Source organism: Mus pahari, chromosome 9, assembly GCF_900095145.1.
Source record: "Mus pahari chromosome 9, PAHARI_EIJ_v1.1, whole genome shotgun sequence".
Classification (NCBI taxonomy): Eukaryota; Metazoa; Chordata; class Mammalia; order Rodentia; family Muridae; genus Mus; species Mus pahari.
Genome location: NC_034598.1, coordinates 75,399,697 through 75,408,944, shown reverse-complemented (window position 1 = coordinate 75,408,944; position 9,248 = coordinate 75,399,697).

Genomic DNA, 9,248 nt, shown 5'->3' with positions numbered 1-9,248 from the left:
GAGAGAGAGAGAGAGAGAGAGAGAGAGAGAGAGAGAGAGAGAGAGAGAGAGAGAGATATTACCCTTAGAACAAGAGGTGGCAAAATTTGATCTGGCGATGTTGGTAAACGAAAATAAAAAAAGTAATTTCAGGAGCAACCAAGATGTTAATGAGATCTCACAGTGGTTCAGTTGCAGAGGTGGAGGAGAACAGCCCCAGATTTCTGACCTTTATTTTTGCCAAACTGGACTATGGTGGTGTGACTGAGATTAAAAATGTCCTACTCTATAGTGTAGTTGTCGGTAAGTCATGACAGTCTTAATTTTCATTATCCTTGAATGTAAACTGAAGACTGAAATAGTCCTCCTCACATACAATTATCATAAGGATAAAAGGAGACAGCAATGACCCATAGCTTATTACTGTGCTAGTCACACACATCTCTTTCACATTGTACGTCATTGGCAGGAGCCGGGAAGACTAGGAAACACTCAGTTTTGGAGATCTTCAGATGGAGCTACTTCAAGCCGTATGACTAATAGGATTACTCTAGACACTTTCAGAGGCGTGGTGACAAGATCGGCCATCCAGGCATGGTCGAGGAGGCACCTGCTATTTCCAGCGTAGTGTAGTATTCGTTTAGGAAGGATTTCAACACCTTCTGAGATTCTGTATCTTCCAAAACATACTGTGAGCGCTTGCTTCTATAACCGGGCTGCTACCGTTCAAGGCCCCAAAGTTGCCAAACTGCATGAAAAATGTAGAAAAGATAAATCGGTTTCTGGATCCAGATTTGATTTGGTGCTGTAGTTCATCTTGTTTCTCTGTGTGTAAGCAATGCCATTTAATGTGTGATTTCTTTCTTTCTCTCATTTCCTGTGTATATTTTTAAATGTTCAAAATTACTTCTTAGTGTCATGGTATTATAACATTTTAACTTTCTCACAGTAGTGCTTTGGGAAATAGCCTAAAATGTTCAGTCTGTGACTTATAAACTGGAATGAAGAAAACGCTCAGCATTTAAATACACTTGCTGCTCCTGGGGAGAACTAAAATGTAGTTCCTAACGCAGGTGTCTCACAACCACTGTGGCTCCAGGTCACGAACATCTGATGCTCTCTTCTAGCCTTTCGTGGCAACTCTTAGCACACACACACACACACACACACACACACACACACACGTGCTCACACACATACTCAATTATTAATATTAGTGGTTAATTAAATAATAATAAGCCATTAATATTAGGAAAACATATACAGCCAAGCTATGGCAGTGAATGCCTTTAATATCAGCATTCAGAGGCAGAGGCAGAGAGGCAGAGAGGCAGAGAGAGAGAGAGAGAGAGAGAGAGAGAGAGAGAGAGAGAGAGAGAGAGGCAGAGAGAGTGGTAGAGGCAGATTATAAAACACTTATCTTATTTCTTAAGGTGTCATGAACTCATGTAAGGTATCCTTTGCAAACCATGATGCACATTAATTGAAGCCACAACAATCCCAAAGCCATTCCTTCAAGAGACAGAGTGAAGCACAGTAAAAAAGTATGGCATCTTTGTGGAAAACAAAGCTGTATTTTTTTCCATGTTAACAAAACATTCAACAAACACAAAAATATCCTTTGAAGAATATCCTTAACTTCAGGATTCTGAGCAGCAGATTAATAGTACGGTTTGTGGAATCTGTCTGACATGCATTGTTTATGTAACATGTTGCCAGTAGACTTATATCTTTTTTCCCCTTTTTTCTTTTTGGTTTTTTCAAGACAGGGTTTCTCTTTGTAGCCCTGGCTGTTCTGGAACTCACTCTGTAGACCAGGCTGACCTCCAGAAATCCGCCTGCCTCTGCCTCCCAAGTGCTGGGATTAAAGGCTTGCGCCACCACCCAAAGCCAAATGTAGCACAGACAGTTTATGTAACCTAAGAATGCACTCCGTAAGTGACCATGGCTCTTGAATTTAGCACCTACGAAGGACACCACTCAACTACTCACTGCAAATAAGCAAGTGGACATCTTAAAAACTTCCTTTGATATAGACTACACCGTAACAGAGGCTCCAAGGCCACTTCGAAGAAAAATGGCATCATCAGCTGTTTCCTACAGTCTGTGTAAGTTACGGGCTTCTGATTGGACAGCATGCTCTGAATATGTTAGCGTCTCAACTCCTTTTCACACATCACAACAGCAGCCCATTCATTATGCTGCAAGGATACTGCTCTGGATATTCATCTTACGGATTCCTTTTTCTTTCCCTTCCACAAGCAGACTGTCACCTTGCTGTTTTTAACAGTATAAGCTTCCTCAAGTCCCTTCTTTCTGAATGTGTCCACCCATGGTCTGGGTGAGTGGGTGTGTATGTGTGCCCAGAAAAGAAGAAATCATAAGGTCTCTGGAGGCAATACTAGTTCCTATTCCTGGTAGATAGCTAGACGACCTCCGAGCAGTCTTCAAAACACACAGTTAATGTCTAGTGACCCCCTGTGTTTCTATTGTGGGACGATAACACCTCCCTGATATTCTGTGTGGACATAGTCCGGAGAAGGAAAGGGCAAGGGGAGAGGCTGTTTTAATGGAGCCTTCATACATATTGATATTCTAGATATTGATATTCTAGTTAAGGTTTTGGAGAGTTGGGATGAAAATGGTTAAGAGCGCCAGCTTGAGCATTTAGAGCAGTTCCTAGGCTGAGTAGCTGTGAGGAGATCCTTGCTCATGAGGCAGGATCTATTGCAAACAGGGCTCACCTTAGATTCTAAGGCAGTTAGAATGAAAGGCAGGCTGGTCTCCTCTCGCAAAGACGGAGGTTGGGCTCCCAATCCTTTATGTCCCTCTTGGAGCGTGGAGAGAACAGATACTGCATTTACCACTGATATTTCAGCTGAGCATTTGGGCTGGGTATATGGATTTTTTTTCATGAGCCTATGGTCTAAAATTGGTGTGGCTTTTCATCACAGTCTTTGTCCCCACATGACTTTACCACATTGTATTCTTTTGTAACGTCTACACTATGCCTAGCAGGTACAGACAGTAGATCGTTTAGAGTGATATCATGGACTACTCCATAGTATAGGTCATGAATTTAAGCACAGATGACTCAAGGTCACAGTGAACTATTAAGACAAGGTGCTTATGCTCAACAGGCATAGTGGTGGTATGTGCCTTTAATCCTAGCATCTGGGAGGCATAAGTAGGCAGATCTCTGTGAGTTCGAGGCCAGCCTGGTCTACATAACAAATTCAAGGTCATTCAAGGATACGTAATGACACCCTATCTCAATGCGTGTGCGCGCGTGCGCGCACGCACACACACACACACACACACACACACACACACACACACACGGGGGTGTTGTGCTTGTCAAGAGGGTACCTGTGTAGCAGAGAATTCAGGTAGGACAAAGTGACAAATGAATAACAATAAGATTTTTCCTAAAAGTATGTGGATGCATGTTTTGATGTTAGGACACTACCTAAACAGAGGGTAGTAGATTTTGTATTAACCTTTTATGTCTGTGTGTATAGTGCTGTAGGTGGAGGCCAGGACGTCATCACATTCCATGAAAATGATGTCTAAACACCAATCCAAATTTCCAATCCCATATTAATCTTCCCCCATCTCTGTGCGTGTATTTGTGCTTGCATGTACATGTATGGAGGTGCATGTATGTGCAGGTACACATATTTGCATGTGGCAGAGGATAGCTCTCCACTTTGTTTTTATGAGACGAAGTCCCTAACTAGCCTCAAACTTACTAAGAAAGGTAGATTTTTCTGGTCACTGAGCTGCAGGGACTCACCCGGCTGCACCTCCGCCGTGCTGGGGTGACAGATGCATACTACATGGCTTCTGATGAGTGAACTCAACTCCGTATGCTCCTTTGTGCTCATGAGACAAATGAGACAAGGGCACGATGGACCAAGCTATCTCCAAAATTCCTTCCATTTACACAGAAAAAGAAACAACAAAGAGTGAGCCTCTTCCTGAAAAGAGAGTAAGGATGCAATGTGTCAAATATTCCTGGAATTATCACTTCCAAGATCAAGACAATTCTATTTAACCAAGACGAGAAAGCCATCAGCAACACACACACACACACACACACACACACACACACACACACACACCCCACACCACACACGATATATATATCAAATTCAAACCATACAAAATCTCAGCACTGGAAAGGAGAAGTGGAAACACACAGACACACACAGACACTCACACACACACATGTACACACACGCACAAGCACAAACACATCTATACATACAATTAGTAGCACCATGTGGGAGAGGGATTGATGCAGAATTAAAGCAAGGGATAGAAATTGAGGACAGAAATTTGGATGGAAATTTTCATTTTACCTGAAGACGTATTTTTCCACTGAATAATTCAGAATGATAAAATGTCTGCCAAGTGTCAAATAGCAGAATGAAATAGAGGACAGTAATGGGTTATGCTCCGGGGGTGATTGAAAAAGTCTGAGAAACAAGGCTATGACTTCCACAGCAGGACATTTCAAAGGATGAAAAGTGTTCCAGCATATAGAGCAAGCCATGCTGGTTAAAAGTCCTAAACTTACAGAAGAGATGGTAAAATGTTACATATGTATGTGTGTATAGATATATTCCTTATCTATCAATCTAGCATTCTACTATTGAAGCACATGCTATGGAAGTCAGAGCAGAAATGAGAAGAGATGGTAATGTAGGGAGAGAAAGAAATAGAGACATTTCACATCCATCTATAGGCGAAAACATACAGATATGACAACATTGTTTGAAAGATCCTGGAAATCAGTGGAAGAAAAGTTAACTAGATTTTGACACACCCATTCAATGTAAAGTTGCATAAAATATTTTTTAAGGACATGACCACAGGGAGGTTTACTCTGTTCCGGTGAATGGTTCCCACATTTTTGTACATATAGGCAGCACTAATTGGAGTTGTATTACTAAAAAGAAACAAAAGAAAAAAGATAAAATTGCTAGGATAGTGTGTTGGAATGGATATGTGGGGAGTCAGAGGGATCAAATAGAAGGTACATCGATCATTGAATACATGTATGGAGTTCTAAAAACAAAAAAAATATTCAGCCTCATATATTGACTGTGTAGGTTTGCAGTCAGAGTCAGAAAACAAGTTTTAGGGCAATCCCTTAATGTTATCTTTAAGAAGTCTTAAAACACACATTTATTTATTTTGTGTGTGTATGTACATGAAGCCATGTGCATGGGATTGTGGACATGTGTGATGTCACATGTGCATAGGTCATAGAGCAACATGTGTGACTTGGTTCTCACCTTCTACCATGTGGGTTCCGTGGATAAAACTCAGGTCATCAGGTTTAGAAACAGTGAGTTTTCCTGCCTGTCCAGTTCCATAGCTCATACAATCTTATGAAATGTAAACAAAATCAAAACTGTGTGTGCATGCTTTATGACCATAAGTATAGGTATAGGCTGTACTTATTCGTTATTTTGGCGAGAATGGTTGAAAGAGAGGGAGAGATGAGACTGAAATTGACATCATTTAACATGATTACATTCACTTGGAGATGTTTCTCAGAGCTTTGGGTTCAATATCTAAAAGGAAAAACGATGTCCAGTGTTGGGTTTCTGTGTTAATTTTCATCTATTGCCAGGAGAAGCATCTCTGATGCTAGTCGAATGGTGTACTGATATATAGGTAAGCAGTTTGTCATTAGGAGTCATTTATTGCTGCAGAATAATAGCAGTAGACGCTCCCCTGATCTAGTCAGTGTCATATATAGGTTCCCTCTCATGGAGTGGGTCTTAAATCTAATCTAAGTGTTTGGTTTGTTCATTCTCATAACATTTGTTCCAATATTGTATTAGTGTATCTCACAGCCAAGTCACTGTTGTGGGTAGTAGGATAATGTGTGTGGGAGACACTTTGGGGAACTTAGCTCTAAGTCTTTCTCAACCCCTTATTATAAAGATCTGTGCACAAAACGAGGTTGAAAGACTATAAGAACCAGAAACGATGGATGACACCAAGGAAGAAGCATCTTCTAGACACAACAGAGCTGATACATTTATGAACTCAAAGAGACTGTGACAGTACTTACAAGACCGGCACAAATACAAACCAGGCAAAATCCCAGCACTGGGGAGGGGAAATGGATACAAAGTCCCACCCCCTAGTTGAGAAGATGTTATTTGTGATTGATACCTTTGGAAAAAGGGGAAATAGATTTTTCCAAGTAAAGTGACAATGCATATATCAACCAAGCGAGAGAGAGAGAGAGAGAGAGAGAGAGAGAGAGAGAGAGAGAGAGAGAGAGAGAGAGGGAGAGGTGTGGAGGGGAGGGGAAGAGGAAGAGGAAGTAGAAGGGGAGGGGGGAGGGGAGGGGAAGAGAATAAAGTTTCATGAGTAGAGAGTTGAGTAGGTCTGGGAGAAGTTCAGGAACAAGAAAGAATAAGATTAAAATACATTAAAAATTAAAAAAAAATGAAAAGTGAACTAAGCAGAAAACAAAATTACTCAGGGAACTGAGGGAACTGTCTACTTTGTTGAAAGAGGAAATAAACTTCTAAAGTATTGCTCTTAATTTTTTTTAAAACACCACTTTCAGTATTATATTATAAAGGATGTGATGTTTATTCTAAAGGAATGAAAAAAATCATGAGTGAGTATGTTTTAAAACACGGCAGTTAAGGATGAACACAAATAATTTTGCTCTTATTTTTTTTATTGCAACACAACTCAAGAGATCAATCAAGGTTCATGTTTATGACTTAGTTATTCAATGGAAAAGCCACTCACAGTTTTAAATTGCTTAATTTCTCTGTCTCGTCAAGAGAGTCAGTAAGTCTGTGTTAGTCTCTAAAGTTCATTTGCTGTGTGACGTAACATTTCGTTGTTCATGAGGATTTCATTTTGTATAATCTTTAAGAAATTCCTCTTCTCTCTCTGTCTCCTTCCTTCCTTCCTTCCTTCCTTCCTTCCTTCCTTCCTTCCTTCCTTCCTTCCTTCCTTCCATTTCCTTCTCCTTCATTTAATTTAAGGCTTATTTATCTCCCTCTTTTTTTTTCTCCTCTCAATTGCCTGGTATCATGATATTTATTAGGAGTGTAAGTAGGCATGAACAGTTGAACAAGGAGCATTAAGCTCTTCTTTTTACAATACTTTCGTTCTCTCAGGGGACTTTGTTGAAGAGAATGGGATGATATGGATCAAAAAGAGAGCTATATGGACACAGAATAGACTACCATTGATACCCCATATGCAGAGCATTCCAAAGAATGGCTTATTCCTTTGCTGTGGTAAAATCGATGGAAGATGCTACCATTTTTGAAGACAAAGAAAATCAAGCATGTCGCAGACATTTTTCACACCTCCTTATTAAAGCCTGGTGATCCAGAATTTGAGAATCAATTTTTTTTCAGATGTAAAGAGGTGGAGAAGACCCTTAGCAATACAGTTGAGATTGTTGAGCAAGGGGTTAAAGATGAGATCCCAGAGCTCAGGAGATGGGCGAAAGCTAGAGATTGCAATTTTGCCATTCATCATTGTCTTAGTCCAATGGTCAACTAAGAATCTCTAGGCTTCATGATGGCTTAAAACAAAACAAACAAAATAACAAAATGAAACAAACCACGAAGGTATTGGTAAGGTAGGGACTAAAATTCAAGGTGGTTTATGAGACAGTATGGGCACTGTGTCATGATGACTTTGTCACCAGTTGTCTCACTTTGGAATTCACAGGAAGATGGACTTAATGTTCATCTTGAAATGTGACAGTATGTGGGATGTTTATCAGAGGCTGATTTGAAAGGCTAAACCAGCACTGGAAGCAGTATTTCATTAACTAGAATAATAGTGTTCAAATTTTCATAAAGTATATACATAAATAAACTTTATTATTGAAGTCCGCTTTATTTAAGATATGTCAGGTACAGCCGGGCATTGTGGCACATGCCTTTAATCCCAGCACTCGGGACACAGAGGCAGGCAGATTTCTGAGTTTGAGGCCAGCCTGGTCTACAAAGTGAGTTCCATGACAGCCAGGGCTATACAGAGAAACCCTGTCTCGAAAAACCAAAAACAAAAAAACAAAAAACAAAAAAACAAAACAAAAAAACAAAAACAAAAACAAAACAAAACAAAACCCAGATATGTCAGGTGCTTTAAGGAATATACGATTTCTTTCACAGTCCATAGACAGTTGGTGGTGTTGTCTCATTGTTAAGGTTTGTTTTAATACCCTCAATTTACACAGTATGTTTAAAACTTTTTATTTTTAATTGGATATTTTCTTTATTTACATTTCAAGCGATATCCCCTTTCCTAGTTTCCCATCCAAAAATCCCCTATCCACTCCCCTCTTCCCTTTCTCCCCAACCCACTCACTTCTGCTTCCTGGCCCTGGCATTCCCCTATCCTGGGGCATAGAACCTTCACAAGACCAAGGGCCTCTCCTCCCATTGATGACTAAGTAGGCCATCCTCTGCTTCATATGTGGCTAGAGCCATGAGTCCCTCCATGTGTTTTCTTTAATTGGTGGTTTAGTCCCAGGGAGCTCTGGGGTTATTGGTTAGTTCATATTGATGTTTCTCCTATGGGGCCGCAAACCCCTTCAGCTCCTTGGGTCCTTTCTCTTGCTCCTACATTGGGGACCCTATGCTTCATTCAATGGATGGCATTTTGCCTTGATTTCTCTACTACATTATAGCACTTTTAAGAATCTTTTACTAAAAGCCTGGTGCATAGACTGCAATCAATTGTGGGATCTTACAAAGCATTTTATTTTATTTTATTTTATTTTATTTTATTTTATTTTATTATTGGATAATTTCTTCATTTACATTTCAAATGCTATCCTGAAAGTCCCCTATACCCCACCCCCAGTCTTGCTCCCGAACCCACCCACTCCTGCTGCCTGGCCCTGGCATTCCCCTGTACTGGGACATATAATCTTAGCAAGACCAAGGGCCTCTCCTCCCATTGATGGCCAACTAGGCCATCCTCTGCTACATATGCAGCTAGAGATAGGAGCTCTGAGGGTACTGGTGAGTTTATATTGTTGTTCCTCCTATAGGGTTGCAGACTCCTTTAGCTCATTGGGTACTTTCTCTAGCTCCTCCATTGGGGGCCCTGTGTTTCATCCAATAGATGTTTGTGAGCATCCACTTCTGTATTTGCCAGGCAGTGGCATAGCCTCACAAGAGACATGTATATCAGGGTCCTATCAGCAAAATCTTTGCTGGCATACTCAATAGTGCCTAGGTTTGGAGGCTGATTAT